Source organism: Mustelus asterias, chromosome 13, assembly GCF_964213995.1.
Source record: "Mustelus asterias chromosome 13, sMusAst1.hap1.1, whole genome shotgun sequence".
NCBI lineage: Eukaryota > Metazoa > Chordata > Chondrichthyes > Carcharhiniformes > Triakidae > Mustelus > Mustelus asterias.
In genome coordinates, this window is record NC_135813.1 from 25,990,658 (window position 1) to 26,007,576 (window position 16,919).

The 16,919-nt window shown below is 43.4% G+C and overlaps 2 protein-coding genes across 16 annotated transcripts in view; one reads left to right on the forward strand and one right to left on the reverse strand.

Moving 5' to 3' along the window:
- The window catches only part of LOC144502527 (putative G-protein coupled receptor 34), a 106,626-nt gene extending 93,770 nt beyond the window's left edge, over positions 1 to 12,856 (reverse strand). The window contains exons 1-2 of the mRNA XM_078226585.1: positions 12,759 to 12,856; positions 11,401 to 11,524 (exon numbers count right to left, since the gene is read on the reverse strand). The gene's annotated coding sequence lies outside the window, so the exon portion shown is untranslated. The remainder of the gene's footprint in view (positions 1 to 11,400; positions 11,525 to 12,758) is intronic.
- Positions 12,857 to 12,861: 5 nt separating this feature from the next.
- LOC144502528 (uncharacterized) overlaps positions 12,862 to 16,919 on the forward strand; it is a 112,409-nt gene continuing 108,351 nt past the window's right edge. For 7 of the 15 annotated variants that reach the window (XM_078226590.1, XM_078226594.1, XM_078226587.1 and 4 more), the window contains exon 1: positions 16,642 to 16,839. The gene's annotated coding sequence lies outside the window, so the exon portion shown is untranslated. Of the gene's footprint in view, positions 13,040 to 16,558; positions 16,840 to 16,919 lie in introns of those variants that run through there. The other 8 variants (XM_078226597.1, XM_078226598.1, XM_078226592.1 and 5 more) reach the window with 7 other exon arrangements.

Consider the following 16,919-nt stretch of genomic DNA (forward strand, 5'->3'; position numbering starts at 1 on the left):
AGAACAGAAAAGATCCATCATAAGGTGCAAGTGTGATGGTATATTCCTGACTTGCCTGGATGAATGTAGCCCCAACAACACTCAAGAAACCTGACACCATCTAGGACAAAGCAGATGCTTGATCGGCACTCAATCCACCACCTTCAAGATTCACTCCCTCCATCTATGGCTGTAGAGTGTGCCACCTACAAGAAGCACTGCAGCAACTCAGCAAGACTCCTTCAATGGCATATTCCAAACCTAGAAGAAAACAGCAGCAGACACATGGGAACACCACCACCTGCAAGTTCCCCTCCAAGCCACATATCATCCCGACTTGGAAATACGTCACGATTCCTCCACTTCGCTGCATCAAAATCCTGGGACTCCCTAACAGCATTGTGGATGTACCTACACCACTTGGATTGCAGTGGTTCAAGGCAGCAGCTCAGCCCCCACCAACGTCTTAATGACAATTAGGGATGGGCAATAAATGCTTGCCTTCCTAGCAACATAGATTGCATGAAGAATTTTGGTTCCTGACTGCAATCATATACTACTCTAGCAGGTGATGAGTGAGTAAGCAATGGAATATTCTCAGCAAGAAATAAATCATTTGCTCTCATATTTCTCTCACTGGATGTTTCATCGCTAAAGAGAGAAGACTGACATTGATGCTATAAAACTTGCCAGCTTCCTGGCAATCACATAACACTTTATAATTCAGCGTCTGGGTAGTTAGACTCTGGGTGATTAATCTCATTGCTGTTGTGGGATTTTCCTGTCCATAAAATGGCCACTGTGTTCACCTTTATAGCAATGATGATGGTATATCAAAGTGTTTCATTGTATTTGGGACTAGAGAAGTGATAAGGCTATGCACAGTGAGTTCTTGTCTTAAGGTGCCCTGATTGAAGTGGATTCTCAATAAAGTGTTGTTTGTTTTCTGTCGCGTTTTCTCATTATAAGTGCTGATCTCCACTTTAACAGTTTCTCGCATTTTGCACATTGTCGAGTCCTGTCGGGTCAGTGTCAGTGTGGTCCTGTATTCCATAAGACCATAAGATTTGGGGGAAAATTAGGCAATTTGGCCCATCAAGTCTGCTCCGCCATTCAATCATGGCTGATAAGTTTTTCAACCCCATTCTCCCATCTTTTTCCCATAACCTTTGATCCCCTTACCGACCAAGAACCTGTCTATCTCTGTCTTAAATATACCCAATGACCTAACCTCCACAGCCTTCTGTTGCAATGATTCATCACCCTCTGGCTGAAGAAATTCTTCCTCAGCTGGTTCAAAAGGGTCGTCCCTTTATTCTGAGGCTGTGGCCTCGGATCCTAATCTCACCGACTGATGGAAACCTTTGCTCCACGTCCACTCTAGAAAGGCCTTTTAGAATTCTGAGAATTTCAATGAGATTCCCCCCTCATCCTTCTGAACTCAAAGGCAACATTTGAGGCAACGTTGAGTCGTGGCAGTAGTGTGCCTGATGCTGTGAAGAATGCAAGTAAAGCTATCAGCTGAGCAATGAAATTGGGTGTTTTAAAACTTCTCAAGGCTGGAGAATGAGCAATCGGTATTGCGAGTGTGCTTGGGCTCATCCTACAATGCAGCAGCCAGGTCTTACTCCAAGCTAATGCACCCAATGTCGGGGGCGCTAATTCACTTTAAATGAACTCCACACTTTAATAATGTCCTCAAAGCATTCTTGAAGAGGTCAAATATCTCCCAAACCCGTTGAGCCCACGTGGAAGCAAATCATCCCCAAATCCAAGCGACTGCCTTAGAAAAGAGAGGTAGCCCTAATGTGAAGATGCCGGCATTGGATTGGGGTGGGCACAGTAAGAAGTCTCACAACAGCAGGTTAAAGTCCAACAGGTTTATTTGTAATCATGAGCTTTCGGAGCGCTGCTCCTTCATCAGGTGAGTCCATCAGGTGATAAAGGAGCAGTGCTCCGAAAGCTCGTGATTCCAAATAAAACTGTTGGACTTTAGCCTGGTATTGTGAGACTTCTTACTGTATACACTGTTGGGCACACAAAAAGTATGTATTTCAATTTGTATACGTTGTTGTTCTTTCCCATGAGAGATGGAACCTAACTCCAGCTTTTACATTGATTTCTGTGGGAAATCCTGATTCCCATTAAGTTGATTCACATAAAGTGTGATTGCAGGCCCCTCCCCCCTACCGATCTCAGGCAGAGTGGCAGCTGACCCCCCTTCCCCCCCCACTGTTCACAGCAGAGTGGCAGAGGACCCCACCTTCCACCCCCCAATCGATCTCAAGCAGAGCCGTCGGACCCACCTCCTCAAGGATGGGCAATAAATTCTTATTTGGAGCATATCGATTCCGGATGGGCGAACGCAGTGGTAAAGGGGGAAGTGCCAGTAAAGTTGGGCGTGCAGCCCATTAAGCCAATTTAAATGCATGCAAATTTTGGGTGCAGTCTCGATCGCGGCCATTTTTGGGCCTTGGTAAAGGGGGAACCGATGGGGAGATGGGTGTGAATCGCACTATTCGCCTCACACCCGGCTTTACCAAGTTTTCACACCCGATGGTAAAATCAGGCCCTTAGTGTCCCAAGATGTGTAGGTTAGATAGATTAGCCATGATAAATGCAGCATCAAGGGTTACAGGGCAGGGGGAGAGGCTTGGGTAAGATACTCTGTCAGAGAGTCGGTGCAGACTCAATGGGCTGAATGGATTATTCTGCATTGTAGGGGTTGTATGATTCTTGTTCTTATCCTTTCCTCTTCTTTCCTTTCACATGACAAGGAGGAAAAAAAAAGTGGTTCACAATATATGATAACAAAAAGAGTTTATAGTATCATTACTTAAGTCTCCCCTGACCCCCTATCTCAATGGCGATTGCTTCTACATACAACTGCCCCATGCCTGACACAATGTTGGAGACCCTTTTCTCAGGCTTCAGATGGCAAACCCAGTACTGCAAGAAATCCCAACCTCTGCCCACCAGCCACCTAAACATTTCCACAGGGAATAAGGCCCGACAGTTAAAACTGGACAGGCCCCACTTAGTTCTCGAATGCTGGTGGGCTGCCTGCCTTAGACCTTGGGTTAAAATCAACCCTTATGTTTTGAAAGCAAATCTGGTTGTCACGGTTGCCATGACAATGTTACCATGGTGGCTGCTGGTCACTGAACAATTCATCTGCAGGGTATGATAATAATTATTTTTTAATACATCAATTACAACTCTACAAAATTGAATGAGAAAAGCAAATACGAGTCAAGAAATCAGCTGATGGAAAATATACTTATTTTAGACAATTACTTCCAAGGCCTGGGATTTATAAGCCAGAAGCATGTCAAACTAATTTATTATATCAGTACTTTTCATGTTTTCACAAGGTTTTTCAATAATGATCTAAAATACATGAACATATTAGGCTGTAAGAAGGACAGAATCATTATTGCTTTGGGAAAAATTTGATTTAGCACATAGCAAAGGGTTGAGTTATATATTGGCTCCATGGTTATTTATAGGACCTGGACTCTTCATCACAGAAAACTGGTGTGAACAGCAGTTAGTGTACAGTTTAATGTACCTTAATAAGAGTAATATTGCAATTTAAAATTTCAGTTTCCTCAGCATTAACAATTTAAGTAGCTTCATTTTGCAGCAATATCTGAAATGCTGACGTGTTAAGCGACAATACACTTTGGCTAAAGATAATTTATCCCAAATGTCGATTCTTAAACAAAGCTCAACTTTGTGTGTTAAATTATTTTCTAATCAGAGTACACATTTTAAGTATGCATATATATTTTATCTTTCATTTTTCCCGTATTTCCCATTGCCGATTGTTGTAAAAACCCATTCATTAATATCCTTTAGGGAAGGAAATCTGTCATTCTTACCTGGTCTGGCCTACACGTGACTCCAGAGCCACAGCAATGTGGTTGACTATTGTCCTCAAGGATGGGCAATAAATTCTGTCCCAGCCAGCGACGCCCACATCCCATGAATGAATAAAAGAAATCTGCAGCTGACCACTAGGATGTCAGCAACACGGTAATTGTGGAGTAGTGGGTTAATGATGTTATAAAGTCATAGAGAGATAGAGGTTTACAGCATGGAAACAGGCTCTTCGGCCCAACTTGTCCATGGCGCCCCTTTTTTTAACCACTATGCTAGTCCCAATTGCCTGCGTTTGGCCCACATCCCTCTATACCCATCCTTCCCATGTAACTGTCTAAACACCTTTTAAAAGACAAAATTGTATCCATTATTCCAGACACTCACCACCCTCTGTGTGAAAAAATTGCTCCTCTGGACCCTTTTGTATTTCTCCCCTCTCACCTTAAACCTATCCCCTCTGCTTTTAGACTCCCCTACCTTTGGGAAAATATATTGACTATCTAGCTGATCTATGCCTGTCATTGTTTTATAAACCTCAATAAGAGCACCCCTAAGCCTCCTATGCTCCAGAGGAAAAAGTCCCAGTCTATCCAGCCTCTCCTTATAACTCAAACCATCAAGTCCTGGTAGCATCCTTGTAAATCTCTTCTGCACTCTTTCTACTTTAATAATATCCTTTTTATAATAGGGTGACCAGAACTGTACACAATGAGACAATGATGTTGATAATGATATAAGCATGACGCCAAGGTCAGATCAACAAGAGGCTCCAAGAGAACAAAACACGGAATAGACTGCCCGTAGAACCGTGTGAAGGTTTTACTATGAAAGTTTTGTAAATAGTGTAACTAAATAATTTTAAGAAAAACTGTATACTGACTATCTCAAGTCACTCATAGAATGGGTGAAACTCTTCACACCTGGTGGCAGTGCTGGAGGCCACAGTTGAAGAAACGGAGGTCACAGATTGGAAAGCCATGAGTGAAGGCCATGGAACAGCTCAGCTTTGCGACAGAAAAAAAATAATCAAAAGGCACCTTGGTAGGAGACAGTGAATCACACACGATGCAGACAGCCATTAAACAGCCACTGCCCTTCCAACATATTGAGGATCCATAGCAAGGGCAACAATGGGCGCTCTGGACAAGACAGTTAGAAAGGTATTGAGCAACTTCAGGTTTACGAGAAAAAGCACAAAAACACCAAGTCTGTACCCTTTTATATGCAAGTGGGAACATAGCTGATGATGTCCTGGTGTAACAAGGAGTCCAGGAGACCTTGGCATCCTATGATGACGTTATGAAGGCCTTTGATGAATGATTTAACCCTATGAAGAATCTGGTCATTGAATAGGTGTGGTTTAAGCATAAGAACTAAAAGTCAGATTAATCCATTGATTCATATATTTATGAGATAGAGCAACCAGTTGGCCAACAGTTGCAGCTATGGAGCTGTAATGCACAAGTTAACTCATGACCGCATCATAGTAAGATTGCTCAGTGTTGGACCTTCAGCAAAGCAAAGAGAATTTGACCTTAAGAGAAGGTTGAATGGCTTGCAAGGCAGGTGGAGTTGTGATAGCACAATCATGAGCTATTCATTCATGGGATATGGGCATCCCTGATTAGGCTCACATTTACTGCCCATCCCTAGTTGCCCTTCAAAAGGTAATTGTGAGCTGCCTTCTTGAGCTACTGCAGTCCATATAGTGTAGATACACCCACAGTGCTATTAGGAAGGGAGTTCCAGGATTTTGACCCAGCGACATGATGGAAAGGTGATATATTTTCAAGTGGGGATGATGCGTGGCTTGGAAAGGAACTTCCAGGTGCTGGTGTTCCCATGCATCTGCCGCCCTTGTCCTTCTAGATGGTAGCAGTAATTGGGTTTGGAAGATGCTGCCTAAGGAGCCATGGTGAGTTCTTTCAGTGCAAATTGTGGATGGTACGCTCTGCTGTCACTGTGTTTTGGTGGTGGAGGGAGTGGATGGGGTGCCAATGAAGGAGACTGTTTTGTCCCGGTGTCAAGCTTCCTGAGTGTTGCTGGAACTACACTCATCCAGACAAGTTGAGAGTATTCCATCACATTCCTGACTTGTGTCTTACATATGGTGGACAGGCTTGGGGAATCAGGAGGTGAGTTATTTAATGCCGATTTCCATCCTCTATGGCAAGACCTGACATTTTTTAACAATTCTGCAGATCTAAAGCTCAATTGAAGGGAAGAGAGGGAAAAGTGTCTCATCATTCTAAAACACAGCAAATTAGAAATAAGGACATTCAAAAAGAAGATTTCTGTGGGAGGAGTAGAATAAAATTTAAAAATCTAATAAAGCAGCTCTGGTTCATAGAGCTGAATGCCAAAGGTTACAGGACATAATTTAGATAGGACACATGAGTTGGGGTCACAGTTTTATCAAGAGTGGTTTAGTAAGTGTTCCAGTGATCAAAACTAAAGCTACAGGGGTCAGGAGGCAGACTCCAAAGTGAAGAACAAGATCAAATACAACCCTTAAATATGAAGACAAAGAAATTAGTGAAACTATTTATATCCTACAGAGTCAGCAACTTTCTCTGTTCAGCAGGGCAGAGAAAGTTCAGGCTTTGGCCTTCGTCCAAGTATCAACAGGCTAGCACACGATGACAGTGGAACCATATTTAGGAATGAATTTCCTAAGTTGTTCTGGGAACTGGAAAAGCTTAAAAGTGAATCTCACATCACTCTACTCTCAGATGCCAAACTCATCTGTTTATTTATCTCTGGGAGGGTACCACAACTGCTGATTTAGAAAGTCAAAGAGCAAATTGACAGGATACTGCATCAAGGAGCTCTCTCTCTCTCTCTCCTGCAGTGCCTACAAAATGGTGCTCGGGTTTAGTGATGGTCCCTAAACCTTGCAGTAAATCAGGCTCTGTGTTGACCTGACAGGGTGGAATTTTCCTGTCCTGCCCGCCACGGGAATCATAGCGGGCGGGGGCGGACCATGCAAAGGTCCGTTGACCTGGAACGGGAATTTCTGGCCTTTGGGTGAGCGTGGCTGGAAAATCCCGCCCATGAACTTATTAAAGACATTCAATGAATGTCACCCGATATCCTCCATTGATGACAGTCGGGCAAAGTTGGGGAATGGCTTTTCGCTTTTTGAAGTAGTGATGGGGAGAAAGATATAAACTCAACTTTCTTTGCTCTAACATCAAGTCAGACCCAACATCACTTTACAAGACCATGGATGAACGAGGTGCCAAGAGCAAAGACACAAAGAGAAACAGTCTAACCAGTATAATAGGACAAGAACGCTGCCCACTTTAGAATCATGGCAAAAGTCTGGATTGGAGATTCAAGTAGAAGGTATGGTCAGAGACCACACCCAACAGCCACTGTCAGAACACTGCATAGGGTTCTACGAAGAAATAGAAAGGCCCTGATACCCCTTGAAGCTACAAGGAGGCAATCATTCTAGTATAATCATGATGAAACTGATGACACAAGCTCAATTGCAAACACTCCCAGAAATGACACTCAAGTCGAGGAACTGGGTTACACCAGCACCCCCAACTGAGGGGACTCAAGACGAGATCAGGCAGAGTTACCAAAGTACCAGATAGGCTCAATCTGTGAGGTTATGATTTGAGGGGAAATGGTGAGGATGTGAATAGTTTAACAAAATAATGTAACAATTTAAAATTATACGGGGGGGACTGGGATTTAGAGTAATGGGTTAATTGTCATTTAGTTTATTTATTCGTGTCACAAGTCAGCTTACATTAACACTGCAATGAAGTTACTGTGAAAATCCCCTAGCCATCACACTCCGGCCGGTGCCTGTTGGACTACACTGAGGGAAAATTTAGCATGGCCAATGCACCTAACCAGCACGTCTTTTGGACTGTGGGACGAAACTGGAGCACGCAGAGGAAACCCACGCAGACACGGGGAGAACATGCAGACTGCATACAGACAGTAACCCAAGCCAGAATTGAACCCAGGTCTCCCAGGTCTCTGACACTGTGAGGCAGCAGTGCTAACCACTGTGCCACCGTGTAGCCCATATCATGCTGTGAACAGTGATATTCATGTCGTAAGTGTGATTTCAAGGTCAGATGACCAAGAGGTTCCAAGAGAGCAAGACAATGTGTCCATAGAACCATGTGCTTACAATGAAGTAGTCATTTTAAGAAAATTCTCAAAACAAAACTACATACCAACTATCTCAAGTCACTCATAGAATAAGTGAAACCTCTTCAAAACATTAATGCGTCCTTCACGGAGATAAAGCTAGTTACTTCTGCCCGAGAGAGTTTAGACCCAGCTATAGTGCTGAAATGAGCCAATAATTGTGAGAATAGGTAGCCTTCATGCTTAAGCAACCAGTGTCAGACTTGTCAAATAACAAATGTGGGCAGCACGGTGGCACAATGGTTAGCATTGCTGCCTCATGGGTTCGATTCCCGGCTTGGGTCACTGTCTGTGGAGTTTGCACATTCTCCCTGTGTCTGCGTGGGTTTCGTCCGGGTGCTTCGGTTTCCTCCCACAGTCCAAAGATGTGTGGGTTAGGTGGACTGGCTATGCTTAGTTGCTCCTTAGTGTCAGGGCGACTAGCTAGGGTAAATGTATGGGTTTATGGGGATAGCGCCTGGATGGGATTGTGGTCAGTGCAGACTTGATGGGCTGAATGGCCTCCTTCCTCATTGTAGGGATTCTATGATTCAAACATTAAAGCCTGATCATAGGAAAATCACATGTTATATATCCTGCAGCAATGAAACCTCAATGCTATTTTAAGAATGTATTCATTATGACGGTGGGCATTGTCTAGCATTTATTCACCACCCCCAATTACCCTCGAGACAGTAGGGTTGAACTGCCTTCTTGGGCCGTTGCAGTCCACCTGGTGTTGGTACGCTCACTAGCGAGAAGTCAACTTCGAGTATGAGGAGTTTGTATCTGAGGCTCATAGGTGACTGCAATTTAAATTTAGGAGATACTTCTCTAGCATCTTTGTAGACCTTTGAAGCAACGCTATAACAATTTACCGAGGACAAGTGTTGAATTAGTATCCTAAGCAGATGCAAGCCAACTTCAGAATTCTTTTATTATTTTTAAATCCCAATTTAAAAATTACACAAAAATTTATTTCACAGTTTCATCATTTTAATGAGGACTCCTGAGATTGGAAATAAAAATTAAGTCCTCAAGCTTAAAAATCCAATTAAAGTTCCATAAATATTTGACATTTAATCTAAAACCACTAAAAAGAACAAATGGGGACAATATACAAATTCAACACTACAATTGCTAATTAATATTTTATGTAGATTTTTCAGATCTCTAATCATACAATTCCAATTAAAATACCATAAATATTTGACATTCCATCTGAAACCATTAAAAATGGGAATAAATGGGCACAATGTTGCAAACAAAGTATTTAAAATTGATTTTCTATTTATCTAATCACGGAACATTAATTTTAGAATTGGATTTCGTTTTAATCCGAACTAGCAGACTCAACAGTTTGGAGTTTGACTAAATATTCAGAAGCAACCTGATCCCAAAAAAAACAAACGTTTGTCTCCTTTACTTTCATAGAATCCCTACAGTGCAGGAGGCCATTCGGCCCATCGAGCCTGCATTGACAAAAATCCCACCCAGGTCCTATCCCTGTCACCCCACTATACCCCACTAATCCCCTTAACATTAAGGAGTAATTTAGTATGGCCAATCAACCTAACCTGCACATCTTTGGACTGTGGGAGGAAATCGGAGCACCCGGGGGAAACCCATGCAGACACAGGGAGAATGTGCAAACTCTACACAAGCAGTCACCCGAGACCAAATTGAACCCAGGTCACTGACATTGTGAGGTAGCAGTGCTAACCACTGTGCCACCATGCCGCCCCTTATTCACTTTATAGAGTTTAGTTTTGGTTTACCATGCACTGGAATAAAAAATGATAGTGATGAATAAGGGGAGGTGTAGTGGTAATACAGTGGTGTAGTGGTATTGTCAGTGGACTAGTAATCCAGAGACCCAGCGTAATGTTCTGGGGATCTGGGTTCAAATCCCACTATGGCAGATAGTGAAATTTGAATTCAATAAAAATCTGGAATTAAATGTCTAATGATAACCATTAAATCATTGTCATAATCCCACCCTGATTGCCACCCTGGCAGAGTGCAGAGTTCCCATTCCCTCTCCCAGTCATAGCCCCATCCTCACAGGCTCCCCCGACTCATGTCCCACTCCCTTGGTACTTCCACTTGCAAAGTTATGGTGCCAGGGTGGCACTGCCCCATGGGCACTGTCAAGCCCTGCCCCATCCCCGACCACCTTTGGGGGGTGGGGGGGCTTCAATGGCCTCCGATACCCCTGGTGGAGACCATCTGTGATTCTCGCTGGGGAGAACGTTGACCGATAAGGTGGTTGGGCCTGGACAATAGTGTCCAGGGCTCGTTAATGACATGCTAAGCATGTTATTAATACTTATGTCGACTTTGAAGCCGATTTCACCTGCAAAACAGGGCCAGTACGATTGGGGGAGGTGGGAAACTGGGTGCATTTCTCGTTTTTTGCCTCTCGCCCAATCCTACCACCTCACCTTGCCAAAAGTCAGGTGGGACAAGGTTATAAGATGGCGCCCAATTTTTTCATTTGTAGCTGTTCACTGCAGACTGCTTGATGTGACCGATGTCTCCCATCAGTGAATTTTAAGGATAAAATGACCTTAAAACTATTGGTAGCAGTCACCTTCTCTTCAGTGCATAGAACAATCCCAGGTTCAGAAGTTGCTTGCAAGCTATCCTACAGGGTAACTGTTATGAGGATGTGTTTTTTTTAAAGAAAACACCTCAATTTCTAATGCTTTTTTTTTCTGTCTGGATTTTTAATAAACTGTAATCTCGTTAAGACAATGGAAAGACTGCCAGTCAGCTGAGAACACAAACTACATTTCACCCTCCCCAGTGGAATGAAAAGGGAACAGACTTTCAACCTCTCCCCGCTCCCACAACTGAACACCACAGCCCCGACCCCCACCTCCCTTCCACTTATGGAGCATGAAAGACCCCATCGCCTTGTTGACTTTTATAGTATTATTCTTCTAAAGTTTGAGATGAGGCATCAAAAACTGTAATTATCTATTCTACCGCACCATGTCAATGGTAGACATGGTAATCATATTCTCTGGAATATACAGCCAGCAAAGCTTTTTAAGAACTTTTTTTAACCAAGCCAGAGCAGAGGTCGGAAGGATGTACTGAAAGGCTGCAAAACTTGGGTCCAGCTGTTTCTCAGAAGCATTAAGCATAGTTATTGCAAACTAACCATCCTGAGAAGAAAAAGCTACTACAAACCAAGATATTTTGGGGATAAAATGTAAATATCCACTCCGTATAGCTAGCCCCAGGAAGCCAACTGAATAAAACGGCCAGAACGTGGTATCATCACATTGAGACCAGTCAAAGATTACTGCATGTTTCTTTGACTGTTTATTTTCTTCATGAACTATAAAAAAATCTTCCTGTCATAAGACTCACCACTCTTCGGCTGCCTTTTCTGATTTTCAGGCTTCCCGCGAGTCCACTTTGCTTCAAGTCTGCTACTCGCAGCTCTCTCTCAGTAAGTTGGAGCCTATTGCTCTGTTCTTTTTTCTCAGCTTTACTAAACAAGATCAAGAAGCATTTACACAATTACATGGGTAAGATGGGTATAGGGGGATTATGGGCCAATCGTGGGCAGTTGGGACTGGCTTAGTGGTTAATAAAAAAGGGTGGCATGGACAAGTTGGGCCGAAGGGCCTGTTTCCGTGCTGTAAACCACTATGACTCTATGGCTGCAATTTTACTGACACGCCCGCCCAAGGCTCGTAAGATTGCGCCCAAGGCCAAAGGAGAATGCTGTTCTACGAGCCTCGCCCACCCAATTTCAGGGCGGGTATGCCAGTAAAATCATGGCCTATAACTCTATGACTTCTCTTTCTGCTGTCTGGGAGTAGGGTCATGGTATCAAAATTACGTCCAGACAATTCTGAAGACAATCAGGAACCACTTTTACATGTAAAAGAGCTGATAGAAATTTGGAATTCTTTTCACAAACATTGATGCTAGATCAATTACTAATTTAAAATCTGAGTTGGATAGAATTGTGTGAGCCAAGAGGTATTAAGGGATATGGGATGAAGTCAAGTATATGGAGTTTGGTCACGGGTCAGCCACGATCTCTTGATATGGTGAGTGGAGCAGGCTTGAGGTGTTAAATTGTCTACTCCTGTTCCTATAATCTCCAACTTCATCCCAAAATTGAGACTAATGCACTTTGGATTACAATACTGGAGGCACAATCGTCAGCTCCACACCCACAGTGATGCTCCATGCCAAGGATAGATCAAGAAATATCAAGCTCATTGTGTTGTCGTGTTTCTGCAGTTGGAACCTCAATGAGATCTTCATTGCACACTCTAAACCGTAGTAGTTATGAGAAGCACATTGATTAAAGTCATCCCTACAGTGAAGAAGCCATTCGGCCCATTGAGTCTGCACCAATTCTCCGACAGAATATCATAAGCAGACCCTCTCCCCCACCATATCCCCATAAACCCACACATTTCCCATGGTTAATCCATCTAACCTACGCATCTTGGGACACTAAGCATCAGTTTAGCGTGGCCAATCCACCTAACCTGCACATCTTCGGACTGTGGGAGGAAACCAGAGAACCCGGAGGAAACCCATGCAGACACAGGGAGAATGTGCAAACTCCACACAGACAGTCACCCAAGCCCGGATTCGAGCCCGGATCCCTGGAGCTGTGAGGTAGCAGTGCTAACTACTGTCCCACTGTGCTGCCCTAAAGTCAAAACATTCACTATGTTCACTTTGTAGTTATGAATACTTACTGACAGATAGACGTGAGATCCTCTCCCTGTTTCGGTCTCGTGCACCGGTTGACGTCCACAGGCTCAATTTTTGATTGATAATTCAGGCAGATAATTTCCCTTTGAGCAGCTGCTTCTGTCACAGTCCAGGTCAAATGTAGGCGAAGCAGCAACCAGTTGACAGCTGACAACCTGCTACCCCCCCCAAACTACCCTCAACAGCCGCACTTGTCTTGTCAAGGATGCCACACGATCTGGAACAGCTTCTTTTCTATAGCCTCTCAGTTAACTTCTATGAAAAGGTAAACTGTCGACTGTTCCTCTCATACTTGTCGTGTTGGTGACTAACCTAAACAGAAGTAAACCCAACTGATACCTTGGTCGTATTTTTAAAGACAGGAAAGGTTATAAAGAATTAAAAACCTCCCAAGTGTTGAGTGAAGCTAGCAACCATTAAAAATTCAGGGAACCCTCTCAACGTTTGTATGATGGATTCTGGCTTCTGTTATTGGCATGATAAATATTTTATGGTGAAATACCTATTTATACTTCATTGCTAAATGTATGCTACAGAAAAGATTATATTTCTATTTCAAGGCTGTTATGATCACAGTCAAAACTGATAACTATGATAAAGAAATTTGAACTTCCCATTAATCGCTGAAAGTATGACACGATTTCATACTTTAAGTCATTTACTATAACAAACAGACTAAAAGTACTATTTGCTAAATACTATTTTTCTTAGGCAACAAATACTAGATACTACAGAATAGAACTTTTAAAACACCGAACCCACTACCAGGTATCATTTAAGTAGATATTTTGTTCTCCCAGAGCAAGTTCAAATGATTCTTAGCTCCTGAGGGTTTACCTCCAATCTTATCCTTTCTCAGCCTAGAAACCTAACTTCAAAACTGTCTTTCAAGATGCGAGTTTTCCTGGAAACTTCTTCCACTTGGTAGAATTAGACAAGCCTTACTTTAGCACACCCCCCAATTTTTTTTTAAATTCAAGCACAAACTTCTACCTGGATTCCTGAGCAGTGAATGACAGAGTATTGCGGCCTTTCGCTGATCTCCTCACCAAGCTCCTGGCCGAATAACTTGTCTGAGTCTTCTGGGAGATCTTAAACCTTTCTACTTTCAAACTCCATTCCTATGGCAATGTGAATCACATGGATCTTGTATCCAGGTAGAAATGCTGATTAGTTATCTTTGATATTCCAACTTGAAGTAAATGGGCAGTTTAAGTTTAAAGCACAACTGTTGATATTCTCAAAACTTTTCTGGGGCTTTGGAGACCCATGATCTATCCACTGTTAGGTGTCAACACCTTTCACCTTCTTTTCAGTAAAACAATCTGAACCTCCTTTACCCTCTAACAATGAAACTACCAAAGGTCAAATATCCCTTCATTTTACATTAAAGACATGCTCCCAAAGCTTAATCTTATAAACCTCAACAGGAACGTAGCACATTTACAGTAATTGCTGAAACATTTAACATTCATTCTACAGTACAGAAACAGCTAATATCCAGCTTCCCTTATATTTTGTTTGTTTTTAAACTGCCAGGTAATATTTTCCACCAAAGAGACACGCTAGTAATATTTTTACAAGTTTTATCTGACAAGGATTATACATATTACACTGCATGTAGTATTAAATTCAGTCTCAATTAAGTTCTCAGACCAAAGAGCTGTCTTTAATGCCTTCTTGCCTCAGTGTCAGAAGATGGTTTCAAACCCCAGTCAGACAGTCCCGGCAAGTGGAGACAGGATTTCTGGCTCTGAATTCTGGGTTAAAATACAGTATGATACTTTAGGTCAGCGGTGTGAGTGGCCTCCCTTTCTTGTATATATTATGGCTTTTCATGTCACAGACTGTGAATCTACATCCCAGCATATTCTATTAACAAGGCATCACCTACTGTGCTCCCCTTCTCCATTTTTGAATGTTTATTTAAATTGTTCAGCTTTTTGGGAGAGTTCCACATTTCCACTATCCTCTGTGAAAATTTACTTCCTGTTTGCACTCCTAAATAGTCTAGCTCTAACCTGACATTTCCTTATTCTAGTTTCCCAGCCAGAGGAAATTATTTCTCGATGACTTTAAAATTCACCTTTCACAGTGATTGAACAAAAGTGAATATCCCTGTGTTACTTATGAATCTGAAACTTGGCGATTGACCTTAACTGGACACATCACCAGTTTCATTAATTTCAGTGAGAAGCAGATCGCACAGCTCCGTATTTGGTAAGACAATGGATGAGCTAAATTTCTTGTGTGTGAAAAAGTTGATGGGCGCCACGTTGGCACAGTGGGTAGCGCTGCTTCCTCAGAGCGCTAGGGACCTGGGTTCGATTCCTGGCTTGGGTCACTGTATGTGCGGAGTCTGCATGTTCTCCGCATGTCTGCGTGGGTTTCCTCCGGGTCCTCTGGTTTTCTCCTGCAGTCCGAAAGACGTGCTGGTTAGGTGTCAGAGTTGGGAGCAAAACTCTGAAACCTTGATCCACAGCATCATCTATTGGCTGGAGGCTACAGTTACATTATTTCAAACAACAGTTTACATACAAGTTTTCCATTCCAAAAATTTATTTAAGCAGTTCCAATGGTAAACGTGGACATAGAAGCGTGACCAAAAATTGTGCATGCGCAAGTAAGATTTTCAATATATGGATTTACAATGAGCATAATGGTCTAGTATTATGTTATTTCATATAATTATATATTTAGCTTAATATATTCTCTTTTTACAGGTATAGGATTCTAATTATATTGCATATTTATAGTCTGCTGGTCTAGGTTCAATCACCTAATGAGATCGGATAAGAATTTTCCTGATAGTCTGATAAGGAATTTGTATATATTGTTACACACAAAGCATCACAGTTGTGTGGAACAGGGAGGATGGATCTCTGGCGTCTCTTCCTATTGTGGGCAGCACGTGGGTGTCACAGTGGCACGTGGGTGTCACACTGGCACAGTGGTTAGCACTGCTGATTCACAGCGTCAGGGACACTTCTGCACATTCACCCTGTGTCCGCATGAGTTTCTCCGGGTACTCCCGTTTCCTCTCACAGTCCGAAAGATGTGCTGGTTAGGTGCATTGGCCATGCTGAATTCTCCCTCAGTGTACCCGAACAGGCATTGGAGTGTGACAACTTGGGGATTTTCACAGTAACTTCATTGCAGTGTTAATGTAAGCCTACTTCTGACATTTATAAACTTTACTCTTTCCAGCACCCACAATCTCCCTGTCCCCCCCTCTGCAGCACCCACAATCTCCCTGCCCTCTCTCTCTGCAGCACCCATAATCTCCCTGCCCCCTCTCTCTCTGCAGCACCCACAATCTCCCTGCCCCCTCTCTGCAGCACCCACAATCTCCCTGCACCCTCTCTCTGCAGCACCCACAATCTCCCTGCACCCTCTCTCTGTAGCACCCATAATCTCCCTGCACCCTCTCTCTGCAGCACCCACAATCTCCCTGCCCCCTCTCCCTGCAGCACCCACAATCTCCCTGTCCGCAGCACCCACAATCTCCCTGTCTGCAGCACCCACAATCTCCCTCTCCGCAGCACCCACAATCTCCCTCCCTGCAGCACCCACAATCTCCCTCTCTGCAGCACCCACAATCTCCCTCTCCCTCTCCGCAGCACCCACAATCTCCCTCTCCCTCTCCGCAACACCCACAATCTCCCTCTCCGTAGCACCCACAATCTCCCTCTCCGCAGCACCCACAATCTCCCTCTCCGCAGCACCCACAATCTCCCTGTCCCCCTCTCTGCAGCACCCACAATCTCCCTCTCTCTCTCTGCAGCAGACATCTCATTGCACTGGTCAAGCTGCAAGCTGCCAGGGCCCACCTGTCAATCATCACCCGGGGCAACCGTCTCGCGAGAGGACGTCGTTTGACGCCGGCTTCAAAAAAAGAATGCCCAATTGTTGTGTGAGAGAAAAAAAATCAAAGAATTATTAATAGTTTTTTAAAAAGAAAGTAATATTAAGAGGCGGATATATGTGAAAGGAGTGTGTATGTGAGAGACAGAGAGAGGCAAGTGGTTGGTTTGAAGATGGCGCGAGCGGTCGGGTTGGCGAAAGGTCAGTTAAACGGTTGTTTTCGCCATTGAGGGGACAATGTGTGAGTTACTGAGAGTGGGAGCAGCTCTGAGCATCACTCG